At 46.1% G+C, this 20,219-nt stretch overlaps 1 long non-coding RNA gene across 2 annotated transcripts; it reads left to right on the top strand.

Annotated features, from left to right (window-relative positions):
- Nucleotides 1–9,547: 9,547 nt before the first annotated feature.
- Nucleotides 9,548–19,532, top strand: LOC118097325 (uncharacterized). 2 transcript variants are annotated; one of them, XR_004694025.3, is made up of 6 exons: nt 9,548–9,673; nt 12,575–12,690; nt 15,236–15,358; nt 15,886–15,953; nt 16,123–16,167; nt 16,825–19,532. It is a non-coding gene; the product is annotated as an uncharacterized LOC118097325 (long non-coding RNA). The 2 variants fall into 2 exon arrangements; XR_015947003.1 differs by lacking the exon at nt 15,886–15,953.
- Nucleotides 19,533–20,219: the final 687 nt, after the last annotated feature.

Below are 20,219 nucleotides of genomic sequence, written 5' to 3'. Positions count from 1 at the left end.
TGCCCATAGAAGGGCGAAGCACCACCGGAAGCCGCGTCACGCAACTTCCGGTCATGCGCGGAAGCGACTTCCGGCGCCGGCGTCGCCATTTTCTGGTGCCCATAGAAGGGCAAAGCGGCACCAGAAAAATGGCCGCCGTGAAGAAGCGAATTTAAGGGAGAATGCCGGGATTTATCGCCAAACGGGATACCGCCGGGAAACAGTAAGAAAAAAGGGGTTTTCCCGACGGATACGGGATACTTGGCAGCTATGGGGATGCCTGCTCTAAACAGATGCATGCTTTTATGCAAACTGCCTAACATATGCATTTTGTGAACAATTCCCACTAGCACATTGCATTTTTGTACATTATTCACACTAACAGGAGCAGTTTTGTGGTCATGCACTTTTTTGGTCACAGAATGCATCACAAAATTGGGGAAAGTGCAAATCTCAAAGGATAGCTGTGTTTTGCAAATTCACATCTCAGTTTAGCAAGTGAAAATTAAGTAGGTATGCACTGAAGTGCAAACTGGATAAAATTCTCCCCAGTCCCTAACCCAGTTAGGGGACCTTTTGTTAAAATAAATTGCTGTAATTCTGCAGGTGCCATTGGAGTGCAACGCCACCTCCTGTAATTAAACTCTGATGGTATTGTTGTTGTTATTGTTGATATATGACTGAAAACCTCTACAGAGATCATCTTTTTTTCAAAGAAACCATGGAGACAATTTACATTATACCAGTTACTAGGATTACCTGTCGCTGCTGGTAATCCATCGAGCCTATATGTTATATTGATATGTTGTCTTGTGATACTTGTTTTTGCAATGACCTTTGATTGTTTAAATGTTCCAGCTTCACACCTGATGTTTGCTCAGCTCAGTTGTATTTATTTATATGGGAAGTAGCCACAGGGAAAGCCTGCGTCTTACACCAGAAGCCTGGACATATTTGCTGAGTTCAGTGGGGCTTGCCCCCAGAAGAAAAAAAATGAGCTACCTGCCTGTGAAGTGAGTCAGTTGTATCATCTATGGAACCACACGAAAGCCACCTTTGGAACGCCAAGCACTGAAAGTGAACTGGAAAGGGAATGGTGTCTAGAACAGCTAGTGTCTGGAGAAGACCTTGTCACTGGGAATCCTCAGCTCAACCTGCCTGTCGGCTGCCCAGTGCTGGATTACCAATAGGCAGTGTAGGCACTATGCCATGACAATGGAACAAAATAATATTGATTTGATCTTGAAAGAATTTGAATTTGGAAGAGAAACCCCCATTGACTCAGAAACCTACATCATTACGAGGGCCCTCCCGAGATTTCAACTGCCATTGGGGCCTTCAAAGGGTTTAATCTGGCACTACCACTGTCCCACACGTACCAAAACTACATGAAAAGGTACCTGAAAGATTGTCTCACCCTTTATATACCTAATTAATCACTGCACTCTCTAGGTAAGGGCCTCCTGCAGTTACCATCTTATCAGGTGGTCCATTCAGCACAATATAAGAACTGGGCCTGTTGTGTGGTGGCCCCTACCCTTTGGAATTCCCTCCCCTTACATATTAGACAGGTTCCTTCTCTGTTGAAATGTTTTGGGGTTTTTAAATTATTATTCTTTCAGGCATTTCAAAATTTAAACACTGGTTTGCTGGAAATATCCCACTCATCTGGTTTTTTTTATTGATTTGGGGTTTTTATTGCATATTTTCATTGTGTTGCTGTTTCTTGGAGTTGTTACTGGAATGTTTTAAAGCTGAACTGGAAATCACCTTGCGAAAGGTATTTTATGGAGCGCGGTATACAAATAGCTTGAATGAATGTTCTCTGGTGCACCCGTAGGAGTCTGTTGGAAGATGATCTTAACCATCAGGCAGGTTCATGAGCTGGATGGCTGAAGTGGGCCACAATGCCTACTGGAAGGGCAATGGGCCAGGCACCTAGGAAAGAAAGGAGCTTGGCTGGTATATATGTGTTTGGGGAAGAGCTGGAGTGGTCAGATTGCCAAGCGGGCAGGGCTCCCAAACCATTGCTAGTGAGGGAATTTCAGCATGTGTAGCTTGTTGTGCAACCACTGAGGGTGCAAGAGACCTGCCACCCTCTTTTTCACCTGTCAGGTTTCAGTGAATTCTGATCTCCCCCCCCCCCCATAGCTGCCATAGCTGCCAAGTTTTCCCTTTTCTCGTGAGGAAGCCTATTCAGCATAAGGGAATTTCCCTTTAAAAAAGGGAGAACTTGGCAGCTATGCTTTCCCCCTCTCACAGCAGAGAGCCAAGGAAGTAAACAGGAAAGCTCTTACTGAGTCTTTATTCAATATACACAGCCAGAGGCCTCTGTACGCTGCTTCTTAGGTTAATGGCATTGCTCCAACTGAGCTCCTCACTCCTCCCTTCCTAGCAACAGCGCTTTCCCTTACAGTAGCCACCAGGGGCTAATTGCCTCTGAGTCCTTTGCTCTTCCATTCTCAATGCACGTTGAGTTCTGGGAAAGGGGAGTCAGAAATGCTCTCCAGTGATAATGTGCCAGCTGGCTGCTCTGGCTCTGTCTCCCCCTTCTCTTCTCCCAACTCTTCAGTTCACCTGTCTCTGAGCTGTGACCTTCCTCTAACCACCACTGTAATTCATTACTGCCTTCCTCTTCTGTGGAAAGTTCAGGGGAGGGGCCCGGTCTCCACCATTCCTCCGCAGTCTTGTCCCCCTCAGTCCAGTCCCTGACACCTGAGCACCCTATGGACACGGTGTCACCATTGGGAGTCAAGAACCCACCACCCACTTGAGGAAATAAAGACACAAGGACACAATGTATTTAAGTTAATGGGTGGAAAAGGCCACAACTTTATTGGTTACAGCATGTGAGTGGTATTGGCTTAGGCATTGGATTGAACAGACTAGATGACTCCCCCTGCTCAGTGTGGAGCCCTCAAAGGTTAGCAACCAGAAGGTGGAGCCTGTTGATGCAAATACAACTGGAAGCTCCCCCTGATGCCATCGGGGGTCGTGCCATGGCCCTAGCCACCAGCAGGGCATCGGACGGGATCCACGACGGCCGGATTCCTTTAACAGAATATCCTAAAGATGGAGGAGTAGGCGATGGCCCAAACCATGCCCCCTCTGACACATCACAGATATACCAATGCCTAACCGCCAATAAAGTTGTGATGATTTGCTATGAGGTAGGTGAATAAACCAAGAGGCGTGAGCCAATTTGCCAAATGGACAAAAAAAAACCTCCTACCAGACCCCTTGGGCAACCAAGGCAATCAACCGAAGTCCATAGCAATTTCAAAGCAAATAATGACCTAAAGGGAGGGTGGGCGGGAGATCCGATGGAAAAACTGGTGCAAAATGGAGGCAGGGAACTGGTGCGGCTGCATTAACTGCAGCTAAACCCCGCCCCAGAGCTAGCCCTAATGGCTGGCTACTGGAGGTGTGGTGCAGCAGACACGCCCCCTTGCCAATGCAGGAGCGGCTTCCGTTCACAACCCCTCCCCTCTGTAAGGAGGAGTGACTTTCCCAGACAGAGCAGGAAAAAAGAGAGCAGTACCATTCTACAAGAAGACAATGGATAATGATTAGACAATGAAACCGCCATGGCCTAATGATGATCTCAGCTTGTGGTAACACTGAGGCACACTTTTTCACTGTTACCAGTGTTGTGCAATGCCCTCCCTGCTGAAATACTGGAGTACCCATGTGGGTTGCCATTCCACTGGTTCCTGAAGACACACCTGTTTTGTCAAGCATTCCTCTGAACTGACTTTATTGTTTTAACTGTTTTATAATTGTCCTGTTGTTTAATTGCTCATTTTATTTTCACATTTCAATTAAGGATGTTTTACTCCCCAGTGGAATTGTTATTGCATATAGATTTTATAATTGCAAATTGCTTAGAATCCATTTTGGCATATAAGCAGTATACAAATTAATATGGTAAAATATTTTTTTAAAAAAATATTGTAATAACACTAATACATTATTATGCTTTTTTCTCTCTCCAAGTTTGTTTGGTAGGAGAACTGTATCACAAAATTCAGAAAAGTGTGAATTACAAAGGCTTTTAGCTTTTTTGAGATGTGTGAATTAGGTAGATTCACATCCAAGCAGAACTGACATTTTTTTTGTCCGCTCCTAAAAGGTAAAGGGACCCCTGACTGTTAGGTCCAGTTGCAGATGACTCTGGGGCTGCTGTGCTCATCTCGCTTTATCAGCTCCTACTCCCAGCTAAATGTGCACAGAGCTGTAGCCAAAGGCTCCTGTAGATCTGGATTCTGGTTTTACCACTCCGTCGAGTTGGTAGGCCCTTCTCCCTCTTTTCAAAGACAGGGCAGCAAAGCACCCTAGTCATTCTGAGAGGCAACGTTTTAGAGATGGGAACCAGAGAGGCACTAAACAAAATCCCACAGCACTTTTCAAAGAAGACCAATGGAAGGAGGCCAGCAGCCCTCCGTGCCTGTTAAGCATACCTGGTATCCATCACATCTAATCCATCAGTTATTTTTTTTTATTAACAAGGACTAGCAGATGCGGCACATCAGCCCCCTATATTCCCCCCTCCCCCCGAATACCCTCTAAAAGGTTGCTGCTGCTGCTGCTGTCAGGCTGGTAAGTGCCTTTTTCTCCTTGTCTCTAAAGCAGCTTAAGTGCCGCGTGTGGCACTGCTGACAGGCCAGGGCTGCAGAAACGGCACATCTTTTATTGAGCAAGGGAGTTAATGGGCATGTAAAACATATACAACTTGTCAGCATGTTCGCCTTTGCTGCTGCTGCTGCCACCCATAGCTGATGAGAATTGGACGGCCTCCCTCTGCATCCACATACACACCTGTTCCACCCTTGCCCTTCATGGGGCTTTTGCGGTTGTGGTTCTGGTTGCTTTCTGTGGCCTCCATGAACACGGAGGATGGTGGAGGAGTTGCTGCTGCTGCTTCAGGCCCCCTCTGTCCCTGCTGACTCGGCACTTGCTTTTGCTCAGCGCGCCCAAGCCCGAAATGGGGAGGGGGAAACTAGAAGCAAGCAGCGCAGAAATGGCTGCGCAAGAGTTCCAGCGCTTTCGAGATCGCCCTAATGTTGCAACGCACCAATGCATCCCGAAACAAAGGCAAAGAAAATGAGAGCTGCGCAAGTAGTAATCATATGGAAATGATCGAGGAATGAGTTAAAGGATCTGATTCTTTTGGCTTAATTATGTGAGAGCTGGGAACATAATTACTCAAAATTATTATTGGGCAAACATCATCAGGAAACCTCTGGGCTCCTCCTGCATACGGATCCCTTCACATCCTCTGCCAGGCAGGAAGGGCCTGGGTGGGTATCCCGCTCAATGTGGTGCCATAAACAAGCCTAATGGTTTGCTCTCCGTCTCCCTCTCTGCAGAGCTCATAATTATATATTTTGCTACTTTGCTTGGAAAAGGGATTAGGCACACCAGCTGTTTGGAGTGATGGCGGGGCTGCTTTCCGACGCATCTGGAGTGGCTCCAAATGTATTATCTATATCCATATTCCCCACTCTGGTGGTGCAGGAGTGTGGTCAGGAATGGGCCTGCCTTGGTGTGCTAGTGCATGGGGATCTGCTTGGGTTTTACAGGCCAGGTGCAAAGTGTTTTTGTCCGAACCGGTTGCAGCTGCCTGTGCTCATCCATCAGGAATCAGATAATCTGCACAAGGCTGGTTTTGAGCGCAGGTGGGGTTGGCAGGTGAGGTTTTGTTTTGAAATTCTTGACAGCTCTCTATTATGCCAGGAATAGAAAAGAACAGCAGGCGGAAGACGGCAAAGGCTTGTTCAGCTGATGCGGAGAAGGCACAGCTCCGTGTATCACTTAAAGGCCGTGCCGCATAAGTGACCACAAGGAGGAGTTAACAAGGAGATACCTCTGAAATGCCCTGGAGTTCCTCCATCATTCAAAAGGGGCTCCAATCCAACTAAACTAAGTTGGTCTTATATCCCATTGACACAACCTCAGCTGTGTCACCCGGCTCCCTTGCCTGACATGAGGCTGGTCAAATGGAAAGGAGGGTGGCACGGTTCCTGCACTTTGAATAGTAACCTGCCCAACTTCCCTCTTCCACACAATTATTAACAGTCCAGGAGCCCACCTACAGAGCATCTCCCTTAATGGCTTTCCACTACCAAGCCAGGATACCCTTTTATGTCCCTGTGTTTAACATCTGAGTAGATTCTATGCCAAATGGTGAGATTTTCTCTGCTGCAATTTCTAGGCCTGTGCTTTATTGAATAGGGTTGTGTTATTGTGCACTTTCTTAATCATTAGTTTATTCTTTAGGGGGAAAAACTAAGCATCTGGAAGTATCATGAAAGGCAGGCTTATAAAAGGAGTGTCCGCTGGTTTAATCTGTACCCAGAAGAATAAGGTTAATTGGGGTGATTTGGGGCAGACTCTCACATTCCCAAATTGGAGTGCGCTGTTGGCCAAGGTGTGCCATGGTGGGTGGGGGAGTAGCTCAATTTTTTCCAGAAAGCTGAATGAGCAAACTCCCCTCCCTTTCTGAGAAATGAAACCAAGCTGACAGGTAAACTGCCCCAAGCTTGAGAGAGGGAAGGGCAGGAAAAGAGAGAGGAGAGGAATGGGGGGTGGGGATCTTTCATTTTGTTGGACACCCCTAACTTTTAATCACAGCAAATCACAGTGATTCGGGGGAGGAATATTGAAGCAAATGGAGTGAGTTGATTTTCACGTAGGTCATTATTTTCCTATGGGCTTTGTGTCAACAGGGCTGAAGTGGCAGAGCCAGACTGTTGGGGTGGTCAGTTTCTTTCCTAATTGTTATTTTTCTAAGAAAGAAATTAAAATCGAAGCTCCCTCCTCTCTTTTTCCTTCCAGGAAGGGGTAGAGGGAGTTGTTGTTTAAGTTGAAACACCTGTCTACAAATATATTTGGCTAGCCAGGATCCAGCCGTCTCCCCTAAGGTGGCAGCAGCAGGAGCAGAATTGTGCAAATGAGTGCAGACCAGCACTTCTTCCTAAATTCTCTCTTCCTTATCTGACCAGATATTCCTCTAAGGGAACAAGACAAGCATGGAGGTCAGGGGGAGTTTAAGCTCCACAGAAACTTACTGCTTTGGAGAAAGCTGCCTGGAAGAGGGCTGTCCCCCACCCTGCAGCCAACTCTCCGTAAGCCACTCATCCATCAAGCTTTCACTCTCAAGCTCCCCCTGTCCTCTGGCGTTTCTCCCATATTCCACTCCAGACCAGACCAGGAGCCATCCTTTGAATAAGCTCCTGAGGACAGCCATTAATGAAACAGTACTTATCTCTCCTGGCTCTCAAAACCTGGGTGGGTGGTGCCGCATAATGGAACTTTTAGCTCAAATAGCAATGACTTTGACCGTGCAAAATTATACCCTCTTCTATCCAAATGAACTAGGTAATGCCTTGCATTAGTGTAAAATCCTCCATCAAACCATGAAGGCTGTCATTAAAAACGTTCAAGGCTCAAAATTAGGAGTGTGTGAAAAGGGAAAGGGTGAAGCGGGGGAGGAGATGGAAAGCTGGTTTAGAGTTGCTGGTTGTCAGTCTCCTTTGCCTCTTCGCAACAGAAGTCACCCTTTTGCAGCTGGTCGGAGGAAATGCAAAGTGAGCCACACAAAAGGGGTTTGTGTACCTTCTGGGAGGTGGGGGCGGAAAGGTGAAACTAATCGCCCCGTCTTGCTTCTTTTTTCAGGTATTCAGAGGCAAGTAAAGATCTTGAGGGACATAATCTCATTTGAACGCCAAAGTAAAAGCCAGGCTTTCCAATGTGCAGATTAACTAGCGACTCCCACGAAGTCAAAGATTAGCCTGAAGCCACAGATTAGATCACCAGATTAACTAGCAAGCGGCAGGTTTTCTGAATAATTCAGATGGCATAGTGGAGAAACTATGTGGGGAGCTTCCTTCAGATGTACAAATCCTGTTTTAGAGAGCAGGTAGAATTCAAAGGTTAGGGTATCTTGACCTGAACTATATTGTACTTTTAGGATGCAAGGGGACCTGTCAGGGTGCAGTCACACTGATAAACCCTGGCAGATGTGTTCCACCACCAACCCCATCAGAGGAAGTGATGTTTCTGGGTACCAGTTGCACTCAGGTCTTGTTTCCTATATGCATCGGGTTGGCCACCGTGAGAACAGGATGCCTTTGAGCAGATCCATCAGAGCTATTCTTCAATTCTTACATTTTTTGAAACATAAGGCTGAAACTGACTGATATTTTGCACTTTTGCCCTCTTCCATATACAAACACACCATGCCAACGTCTGCTACCTTCCACCAGGTCCACAGCCCTGCATCCACCAGCTTTGATACAGCTCCCTTTCAAGTCGTGCCCATTCCACCTTTTTATCCCAAGATCCTAGAATCATAGGATTCTAGAGTTGGAAGGGACCCTGAGGATCATCTAGTCCAACTCCCTTGCAATGCAACTGTCCCATACAGGGATCGAACTTGCAACCTTGGCGTTACCAGCACCACACTCTAACCAACTGAGCTATCCAGTGGGATAACGGGAGACTGAACTGCCTCTTGTAAAGTCTCTGCTACTATGAGTTCTGTATTGTTAACCCCAGTTTTGTCTATATGTGATTTTTATATCCTCCTTTTCTTCCATCATAGTACCCATTGGCACTGCATTGCTAATTCCTTGCTTACCTCCATTTCAGAAGCTATCCATACCTAGACCTCCCTACCTTCAGTTACACTTCAACATTGTCCACATCCAGACCATTCCCTGGCCAGCTCTGGACTTCCAACATGAAATAAGAGGGGTTGTCTGAGATGTCCCACAACCTCTCCTCTAATTCTCAGATTCTCTGCTTTCTGATCAACACCACTCTGGGCATTGGTCTGCTTTTGACATTATATATAGTAGTCTGGGTTGCACAAATTAAATGGGGGTGGGTGGGGGTGGGGTGGCACAGAAAGGCCAGCAAGGAGCCATGAATGTGGAGGAGTGGCCCTTTGATGCCTTCCATCCCTGAGGCTCCATGATCTTATGAACATTCCTAGCCACCCAGAATAAAATCATCAGAATTGTCGCCAAAGAGCAACCAGTGATATTTTTTTGTTCTGCTGCAAACTCTTTATTACTGGGTGAGTGTGGGGGAAGGCAGCCGGCAAGCGAGATGCATCCATTAACATTTCTTTAATTCTATCAGTGCTTCCGAAACGCACCGAGTCACAACTCAACAGGTTCCACACGGAGCGAACTGTCAGGCGTATTCAGAAATGCCATTTCTATTTTGCATCTCTAGCAGGACGAGGGGCTGAAGCGCTCAGAATGTCAGCAAAGGCTGCGGCTCCCTCCATTTTCTGGAACAGCAGCAAATCTGCTCCCTGCGCCTTCCCCGTGCCCGTGTCTCATGCTGGCTAATGAGAATTCAGCTACACTTGCAAATAGGCATCATTGTAACAGATTGGCAGACCAGTCCTTTCAGCAAATATTAACTCTAGCCCTGCAAATTGGAGCAGAGTTCAACCTCTCGGCTTCTTCCTTGCACCTGCTGCTGCTACTGCTGTGCTAATGGGCCGTGCCAGGGGAAGCTCAGCACAGGAACTCTGGATATCCATCCTGCACAGTGTGGCTTCAGGGAATGGGGCACTGGATGGGGAGGAGAGGCTAGGCAGAAAGGTCTGCACTCTGCATTCAAAAGCATCCACCACCACTCCACCAATACTTTCTCCTACAATGACATGGCCAGTCAGGTAAGTCACTCTTACTTTCCTAGGAATTTTTGCATTTTTTTCCTTTTTCCCACCCCAACGCCTGTCTCTCAGTCTTGTCTGACACCTCGCCTCCTGACAGCCCCAGATTTCTCTGGGTCACCTGAGCTACAGCAATCCGGTCAAGCAATGTGCAGATTCCCCCCCCCCCCAATTCAGTCCAGGTCTCAGGCATTGGCTGAATCCGGTACACAGACTAACTGCTTTTGCAATCTCTTACACAGCAACATTTCACTAGCGGAGCAAGTACACTGCAAGGTGACTAACTTAGCTTTGCAATTGATACAACCTCTTCTCTGCCTGGAGTGGGCATTGCTGAAGCCTGAGCACACTGTTTCAGATGGTTCACTTGGCTCAGTGGCAACAACAGGCCATGAGATTCAAGCCCTACAGACCCTAGTACATTGCCAGGTTCATAACCTGGTCTGTAACACTGTGTTTATTGCCCCAGCTCTCATAAAGGGCTATTCAAACATATGCTGAGTTGTCAACCATGTGATTTGAGTGATGCAGCTGGCTCATACTTGCTCCTGCAAAAACCAGTGTGGCCTCTTGAAGCTACCTTCTGTCCAGCTAGCTGTGCTACATAACGGTTCTCCGGCCCTTCAGCATGTAAGCACATTTGTGAAATGCGATTCTGGGCTCTACTGTAGAATCATAGAGTTGGAAGGGACCCTGAGATCCTGTTTTAGAGGGCTGGTGGAATTCAAGGGTTAGGGCATCTTGACCTAAACTATATTGTACCTTAAGGATGCAAGGGGACCTGTCAGGGTGCAGTCACACTGATAAACCCTGGCAGATGTGTTCTACCCCCCCTCCATCAGAGGAAGTGATGTTTCTGGGTACCAGTTGCACTCAGGTCTTGCTCCCTATATGCATCGGGTTGGCCACTGTGAGAATGGGATGCCTTTGAGCCGATTCATCAGGGCTATTCTTCTATTCTTACACTTTTTAAAAAAACATATTTCCTCTCCACCATAGCCCTTGTTTTAGAAAGCAGGCAATCATCTGGCAACAGGATGTCACAAGGCTGAAGCTGGCTGATATTTTGCACTTTTGCCATCTTCCATATGCAAACACACCATGCCAACGTCTGCTACCTTCCACCAGGTCCACAGCCCTGCATCCACCAGCTTTGATACAGCTCCCTTTCAAGTAGTGCCCATTCCACCTTTTTACCCCAAGATCATAGAATCATAGGATTCTAGAGTTGGAAGGGACCCCGAGGATCATCTAGTCCAATTCCCTTGCAATGCAGGAATATGCAGCTGCCCCACATAAGGACCACAACTCCAACCTTGACATCATCAGCACCACACTCTAACCAACTGAGCTATCCAAGATGCTTGTTCCTGAGGCCAGGTGCCTGGTCTGAATTTACATTCTAAGTCACACACACACACGCACACACGCACACACACATGAACACTGCGTTTAAATTGGCCACAAAAAGTCATGCAATGACAATGATCTGGGGGCTGGTGCAGCAACTCTCCTAAAGAGGGCATTTCAGCTTAAGAAAAAAAGGTGAGAAAGGATAGAGGTGCATAAAATTAGCCATGGTGGGGGAACAGACAAACTCCCCCCCCCATCATATTTTTTATTATTTTATTATTAAATTCATTACCTGCCCATCACCCTAAGGTCCCAGGGTGGGACATAACAACACAATATTTAAAACAGTTTAAAACAACTTACAATTATATTGGAAGATGCTGGACAGGCAAAAGCAAGTGCTTCTTCACATAGTTAAACTATGATATTTGTTCCCGTGAGGTGTAGTGGTTGCCATTGATTTGGATGACTTTGAAATAGGTTTGGACCAATTTGTGGGAGGTGAGGCTGCAAAGAGTTGCTAGCTATGATGGCTATGTTCTGCCTCCGTTGTCATGGGCAGCACACCTCTGAATACAAGTTGCTTGGGATCAAAAGTGGAAATAGTCCTGTTGCGCTCAAGTCTTGCTCCTGGGTTTCCCAGAAGAGGCACCTGATTGGCCGCTGTGAAAACAGGATTTTGGACTAGATGTGCCTTTTGTCTGATCTGACATGGATCTTCAGATGTTCTTAGAAATTCAAAGCAGGAGGGTATATTCTTTGAGGGGTCTTGCAAAACCAGATTGCAGGTCACGTGGGACTCCTCTCTTCCTACCTTATGGAAGCTCTGTAAGATTTGTCTTCATTCCCTCCACCACTCTTCATTTGGAGTTATGCTGAGAATACCTGATAATGAAGTTTGTGGGGGCTTGAATTTTGTTTGTTTAATGACACCAATAGTATGAATTTGCCTGCAGCACAACTTTGCTTCCTTCTGGTAGCTGTTCTCCTTTATCGCTAACAAACTTGCACCTGAAAAGCTCAGACCATTCTGCCTACCCACTCCCCAAATCCATGCTCTTAACCTGAAGTTAATGTTTTGATGCTTGATGCTTTTATATTTGTTGGAAGCCACCTAGAGTGTCTGGGGCAACCCAGTCAGATGGGTGGGGTACAAATAATAAAATTTAAAAATAATAATAATTAAGGTCCTCCTTGCTTTGCTTGCTTCCGGGCTTGGTGCCCAAACCAACAAGAAAGAGCTGGTATCAGTGTTGATGGCAGCTGAAAAGAAAGTGGAAAGCCTTCACCGCCATGTTCTCTTTTTGCTGCCATATCGCAACAAGGGAACAGATCTTCTGCCCTGGGATCCAGTTCAGGATGTTTTCAGTTGCCTTCAATATATGAGGAACTGTCAGGAGAGGCTCAGCTGATTTCCCACCCTCATGCACTCCTGGCAGCACTAAACACAACTCTTCTTGGAACATTAAGCCCCAGGCTTTTGAAATCACCTGCTCTGCAGGCTGTTCAACCAGTAACGGCCAGTATAACCTTCTCTCTGCTCTCCAGTGGCCACACCAGAGAGAGAGGAGCTGCTACTGCTTCCCTGGTGTCCAGACTGGGCTCCCACAGAGCAGGGATCCAGCCACAGATTCCCAGCTGCAAAACTGAGCTGGCAAAATCAGGTAGGAGGGTGTCCTTTTTTAAAAAAAAAGTAAGGGGGGGTTGTGCAGTTTTGTTATGCCAACTAGCTGGTGGCTTAAAGCGTTTCTCATCTAATTTTTCCACCGAGGGAATCGCAAGGCTGCCTGCCTTTTTCTTAATGTGCAACGCCTGTCACCGTGGTAATGCTTTCTTAGTTACAGACTCTCCCTATTCCCTCTCCCCCTCCCTCTGTTATAATTTTAATTCAGGCAGATCACTATGGGGGAGCCGACTATAAATAGGTGTTCCAGTAAGCTTTAAGTAACTCGAGCAGAAGAATACCTCTGAAAGACTAAAGACCATCTGACAGGAGAGACTGCAGAAATCAAACCAGGCCTTAATTAGGAGAGCAAGACTCTCTTTCCTATTTCAGCCATGTGATGCCGGCAAGAAAGAAGAGGAGGAGGAGAATGGAGCTCAGGAGTTTGTTTGCTCTGCAATTACAGATGAAATTTAAAGATATTCCTTGGCCTAATAAGGCCTCATTTCAGAAGAGACCCATGCAAAATAAAGTCTGATTCGTTACCAGTTCTGTCACGAACCTCCTTTGCATAGCAGTATAGTGAAGTGAAAGTATACAAAGGGTCAACTCGACTATGTCAGTATTTGCAAATCTGGCTAAACTCAAATGACGAAGCTCATCGGCATGCAAATAGGCCTAATTGATAACGACTCTTCTTCTCTGGGTGGCTCTCTAAGGGAAAGGGGGCAAGCACTCAACACAACTGCAGTTGTGACAGTTCTCCAAAGCATTTTCCTCTTTGCCCAGCAAAGAAAGACTATCCTGACAAATTAAAGAGAGTGTAACGAAATCAACTTAATTAATGCCAAGACCAATTTGCACATGCAAAGAAAACGACAGAGGAAAGTGAGATTTACCGATAGACAAATTAATCATCCTGTATGTGTCTTTTATAAGTCCATCTGAACGTATCTCTGCCACGCAGCAGTTCCTGAAGAAGCCTTGCTTGCTCCCCTCCCTCATCTACCCCTCCCCACACGCCTGGGAAGGAAAGAATGGTGAGAAATTATCTAAAGCAGGCATAGGCAAACTCAGCCCTCCAGTTGTTTTGGGACTACAACTCCCATCATCCCTAGCTAACAGGACCAGTGGTCAGGGATGATGGGAATTGTAGTCCAAAACATCTGGAGGGCCGAGTTTGCCTATGCCTGATCTAAAGAATCAGGGATGGATGGAATTCTACAGGCTCCTAATACATGCCAAGACTATTCACCCAGTAGCTCCACACCCACTGCGAAAGGAAAAAAGCAACCTGTTTGCCACAAGAATGGAGAATGTGAGAGCAGTCTTGCTGAGCCAGACCAAAGGTCCACCTGGTTAACACTTCTGTTTTCTACAGTGGTCAGTCAGGTGAGTCTGGGAGGCTTACAAGCTGGGCATGAAGACTGATGGCAGCACAGTTGGGCAACCTCCAAACCTCTTTGCCTTCCTGCTCCCTTCTTGCCAGGAGCAAGCAGTCTGTCCTCACCCTAGTTTATGTGTGAAGGTCTCCCCACCCCCCGTTTACTTCCTTCACAGAAGTCGCACCAATTTATTTAACATTGCAACATGGACAATTTCTGCCAGATAAGTTAAAGCATCCATGAACATTCCATGACTTCTGTGATTATGGATGGGGACTCTGGGAATTGCCTCAAAACTAGGATCGCCATATTTCAAAAAGAGAGCTTTTTTGGCAAAGTTGTTGAGACTTTTTTTAGTTTTGCCCAAAGTTTTTGAGCCAATTTTAAAGCGAAATTGCCAAAAACGACACTGCCGGCATGGGTTGCCATACGCCCGGATTTTCCCGCCCAGACACTGCTTCTGACTGCAGTATTCCAGTTATGTCTGGGAAATTCCGGACGTATGGAAGCCGTACTCAAAATTGTCCATAATGCACATACTCATGTATTCAATGGCGAGAGATCTCAATCTAATGTCATAGCACTGAAAATACATGTCAAGTGGCATAACATTGGCCATGGGTGCTGGGGGAGATATTTGTTCATCTTTACAGACAGATAAGGCTTCAGACTCCTCTGGCTGCTGGTCCATGAAGTAGAAAGTCCCTTCTTTCCAACCTTTGCACTTTCATTTCTTTGTTTAAAGACGTTTTGAGCCCAACATGTCTCAGAGGTTGGTGCTTTGAATCTGTCTTGACAAAACCTGGTTATGTTGGGCATCACATCTGATCTTCACAATGCTGATTCAATTTGTGGCCAGTAGAAGATAAGTTTTAATTTGGAATGCTCCCATATTGGAGGGGGAGAGAATCTCTGCTCATGGAGCTGCAAGCTGTCTGTTAATCTAACTTTTCTATCAGGAGCAGTGGAAAAAAGAAATTGTGGAGATCAGGCCAGACAAGCTGTAGTGCAAGACCCAGGCAAGGACGGCAGATGGCTTGCAGGAGGAGGGAGCTTCTGGGAGCAAGATTCTCTGCTAGCCCAGTTCCACATACTGTGGCATGCCACATACTTCCCTAACTGTGACCCTGCCCCTGCTTTTAGTCATTCTTTCATTTGCAGGTGTAATCTTGGAGCCTATGTCTATAATCTTTGAGAATTATCAGAGGACAGGTGAGGTCCCTACAGACTAGAAGACAGGAAATGTTGTCCCCATCTTCAAATGGTGAAAAAAAGAAGACCCAGGTAACTACCAACCAGTCAGTTTAATGTTGATACCAGTAAAGGTCCTAGAATCAGCTCCTCAAATACAGGGTGAGTCTTTTAAAAGAGGCCCCTTGGAACATGTGTACTCTGTATCCACGGGGCCTCTTTTAAAGGACTCACCCTGTATAAGATGGGGAACACGTGGCTTGCCAGTAGTACATGTGAAAAAGATCTGGGGTCTTAGTAGACCACAAGCTTAACGTGAGTCAACAGTGTGACGCAGCAGCAAAAGAAGCCAATGCTATTCTAGACTGAAGTATAGTGTCTTGATCAATTGAAGTCATAGTCCTGCTCTAGTCTGCCTTGGTCAGACTACACCTGGAGTACTATGTACAGTTCTGGGCACCACAATTTAAGAAGGATTTGGTCAAGCTGGGACACATGCAGAGGAGCGCAACCAAGATGATAAAGGGTCTGGAAATCAAGCGTTATGAGGAATAGTTGCAGGAGTTGAGTATATTTAGCCTGGAAAAGATGGAGCAAGCTTGTTTTCTCCTGCTCTACAGGGTAAGACCAAAACCAATGGTTACAATAAAGGAGATTCTGACTAAACATCAAGAAGAACTTTATGATGGTAAGAGCTGTTTGACTCTTCTTTCTTGGAGGTTTTTAAGCAGAACTTGGATGGCCATCTGTCATGGATGCTTTAGTTGTAATTCTTGCATTGCAGGGAGTTGGACTAGATGACCATTGGGATACTTCCAACTCTACAGTTCTATGATTCTATGTTTCTTTTTCTCCAGTTAGGAGGCTCAGCCAGAAGAGAAGCCTGTGCAGAAATATAGCAGGTAGGTTTCTCTGATGGCAGAGTCTTCTTACTCTTGCACCACCAGGAACTAACATTTTGGGGGTATAGAAGTGAAGAGTAAAGTCCCACTCCAGATTGAAAATTTCAGGGAGCGACTGGCCAAGCACAAGACCAAGCAGAGTCCCAGGTGGTCAGCACTATGGACAGCTCCTCGTGGACTGGCTGCAAGTCAGGTTGAATACAAGAGAATGAGAAGGAAGGGGTTTGGGAAGTTGCTTAAGCAATCTTGCAATAAGGTGGGCGGTTCAAGCTCCAGTGCATCAGCGTAAAACTGCTTGAGTATCAAAAAAAGGTCGCACATAATTCTGCTGACCCTGGAACCAGCAGAAACAGATGCAAATAGAGTAATTTTCCCAACTGAGAGGGATGGAAAATGTAGTCCCAGCCCCTTATCCCACATGGAAAATGGATGTTCAAAGCATCTGTACAGCCTCCATTTCTGCCTCCACTGCTACTGCCTCCCCTTCTCGTGCCCTGTGCAATGGAGTGGGCTGGGGGGTGAAGGTGGCAGGAGGAACTCATGGGTTGTGCAGAGCAAGCCCTCTCTCTTCATCCTATCCCTGTTCATGAGAAAGCATGCTTTTGTGACTGCACCTATCCTATTCCTTGTGACATCTCTAGTTCTCAATTTCTCCAGGATAAACATGGCTAGACCAAGATGGAAGGAGGCGGCTAAAGAAGAAGCAAAAGCAGGAAGCAGAGAGAGAAAGGAAAACCATCCTCAGCACGAAGGACCACTACAAGGAAAAACACAGGAGGCCATAAACATAATTGCTGGCTGGCAAGAACTGCCTGTCACGTCCTTCTCGTAGAGTCTCCCTTTGCTGGTAATAGAGCAGCAGCACAAAATAACTGGAAGGGAGGGCCCTGTTTATTTACCTTGTAATTAGGACGTGCCGGGAAATGCTTAATATAAAATGTCACTTGAAAGGGGATAAATTACCAAACGTCACAATAGACAACTGCCTCGGAATAGCATGTCCTGCTTCCCAGGTAGCTGAGTCCCATGTGGTGGAATAAGGATCTGATGGATATGCTCCCAAGGCTCTGTCAGAACAGCAGAACAGAGTGTGGCCCCTCTAAGGACAGCAGTAGGTGGGTTGCGGGTGAGAGACTTCAGCATCAGAGTCAGTACATGACAGGTGCAGAAAATAACATTATTATCTCCCCACCCCAACCCCCAACTGAGAACTTGTCCACACTTACCTTTTGCCCCACTCTTTCCAAGCAGAGGTCTGCACTTTAATACTCTGTGGCTGAGCATTTTTATTTATGTTTTGCTTTGGGGGGATTTTTCTCCCTGAGCTTTCCCTGCAAAGGCACACTCTTTAAAGCTGAATTGGACCAAAGGTCCATTTGGATTCCCCATAGATTGACATTTCCTCAGGCTGAGCTTTAAAGAGCAGATTTTCATGGGGAAATCTTCAGAGTAAAAGAAGAAGAAGAAGGGGAGGTGCTTAGACACAGAGCTTTAAACCATGGACCATGCCTGGAAAGAGCAAATGAAAGGTAAGTGTGGATAAGTCCTAAGATCACTCCTTTAGGAAAAGCCAACCTGGATTATTTTATTTAGCACCCTGGCCAGGAAGGACTTAAAAGGTGCAAAGACCACCATTTATTGCTCAAGCCATTCCAAGCAAGAAAACGTTCCCACAGGAATAACAAGGCAGATAAAGGCAGATAATGCCCAGGCATCCCCAAACTGCAGCCCTCCAGATGTTTTGGCCTACAACTCCCATGATCCCTCACTAACAGGACCAGTGATTGGGGAAGATGGGAATTGTAGTCCAAAACATCTGGAGGGCCAAAGTTTGGGGGTGCCTGGTATAGCCCATTGTGTTCACATCTGCATGAATCTGAGGAAGTAGCTTCTAGTCCATTAAAGTTTTTTCCATAATAAATGTGCTTATCTCCAAGGTGCCAGAAGACTTTTTGTTGTTTTGGCTTCAGCAGCAGCTACCATGAATTTCATGACAACATGATCTTAATTTGACAATGTGCTCTAAAAACAAAACCCCCCTGAAGTAATGAGAGATGGCTAACCTGTGGTTGTCCCGGCCCAGATGATGTAGGACTAACTGCCATCAACCCCAGCCAACATGGTCCAATTCTCAAGAATGATGGGTAGTCCAACAAATGTTGGTTTGGCTAACCACAATCTGCTAGATTACTCAGAAGTAACTGGCCGCAGTCTTCTTTCTTATAAGCCAAACATAGGCAAGTCCCTTCTAAGTATAGAATTTATTTACCCTGTTTCCCCTATTTTAAGACGTAGTCATAAAATAAGCCATAGCAGGATTTTTAAGCATTCAAGGAATATAAGCCATACCCCGAAAATAAGACATAGTGATAGGCGTAGCAGCAATGCCGGCCGCGGCAGGAGGAGGGGAAAAAATAAGACATCCCACCGAAAATAAGCCACCCTGTGTTTTTTGAGGAAAAACAGTTATAAGACGGTGTCTTAAAAAGGGGAAACACAGGTATTTATTCAGACCAAAATGTCTAACCCACTTTCCCCTTCTAAAACTCAGCTAACAAAGTATCAAAAACCAACCTAAAAATAAAGTTAACTATGGTCTCATTGTGAAAACAATTAAATACCAACACAATTCAGAACAGCAGCAATAAAACTGGGCCCCAGAGAGCTTGGGCTGATGATTAATAAACTTGAACATTCACAGGAGAGACAGAAAAGGCTTGTTTAAACAAAAAAAAAGCCTCCCAATGGCAGCGGAACACAGATAAATAAGAAGGCATTCTAACTTCCTGGAGCAGGGAGTTCCGCAGATGGGATTCTGCCACAGAGAAAGAACCCTCTTACACATTGCCACCGGTCATGCCTTGGAAGGCAAATGGTGCATGCAAAGTTCCTGCCGACACACCTAAGCAAGAGAGTTCTTTGCCAGACGTTTCACAAACTTTCTGAAGAAAAATGGTCTCCCCAGCCATCCTGCTTGAACATAAGTTTGGAAGGTGATTTTTCTGACCGAGTTCATCCACGCCCGGGAATGGAAAGTCCACACTTTGGAATAATTGTGTCTCTTTAGAGAGCTGGCAAGTAGGTCAGCCTGGCGTGATGAAGTGCACTTAAGTGGCGGGCGTTTTTCTGATGGCATTATCTGAGCTGTTAAGATATTTGAACGATTGAATAAGCGTCATTGTCAGCATTATGCTACCATTCTGCTAAAGTTCACATCTCCAATGCATTACCTCACTCTTGCCATTCAGAAAGGGAGGGGGGGAGAATGACATTCTATGGAGAGAACCATGCAATGAGGCCTGGAAGGACAAAAGCCAGCTTGGTTGTCCCGCTGCTAGACAGCAAAAAGGGAGCTATTTGGCAGAGTGGTGAGTGACCTTCAATCAGAGGGTGAAGGGACCAACTTGCTTCCTCCAGCAACATGCCCCAGAATGAGGTCAGGGGCTGCTGATGGGGTGTAGGGAAGAAATAACTTTGGAGTAAATCGGGGGGGGGGGGGAGTTCAGAGGGATTTATGGACCTAGGCTGGCAGAGTTGACATTTACTGAACTGGGGCAGTTTTTATCCATAACTGAGACTGTGGTGTCATCTGAAGAGCTTCTGGCTGGTCTCTGGGAGCAACAGGATGGATGACTTGAGAAAGTGTTGGTGGTGATGTAGCAAAATAGTTACAGACTACAAGGGGGCACCCACTCCCTGCCCTGAGAAGCCCTCAGCTGAAGCCACCCAGATCCCTTGCAGCAGAAAAAAAAGACTCTTCTGGGATGATGTGTGAGGCTAATCTCACCAAAAAGCATGACATAAATGCTAAGCAGCATTATTTCTCTTACTCTTATGGGAGGCAGGCAGATGGCCTTCACCCATCGGAGGAGCATGAGATTCCTAATCTCAAGGTAATGGGTTCAAACCCCATATTGGGCAAAAGATTCCTGCATTGCAGGGGGTTGGACTAAATGACTCTTGGGGTACCTTCCAACACTACAATTCTATACCTCTGGCATTTATCCAGTGAAAATATGGACATCCTATTTCATAGTAATAATTTCACTATT

This window comes from Zootoca vivipara, chromosome 14 (genome assembly GCF_965207765.1).
Source record: "Zootoca vivipara chromosome 14, rZooViv2.hap1.1, whole genome shotgun sequence".
Lineage (NCBI taxonomy): Eukaryota > Metazoa > Chordata > Lepidosauria > Squamata > Lacertidae > Zootoca > Zootoca vivipara.
Note: the sequence above shows the minus strand (reverse complement) of the source record. Positions and strands in the feature narration are given on the sequence as shown.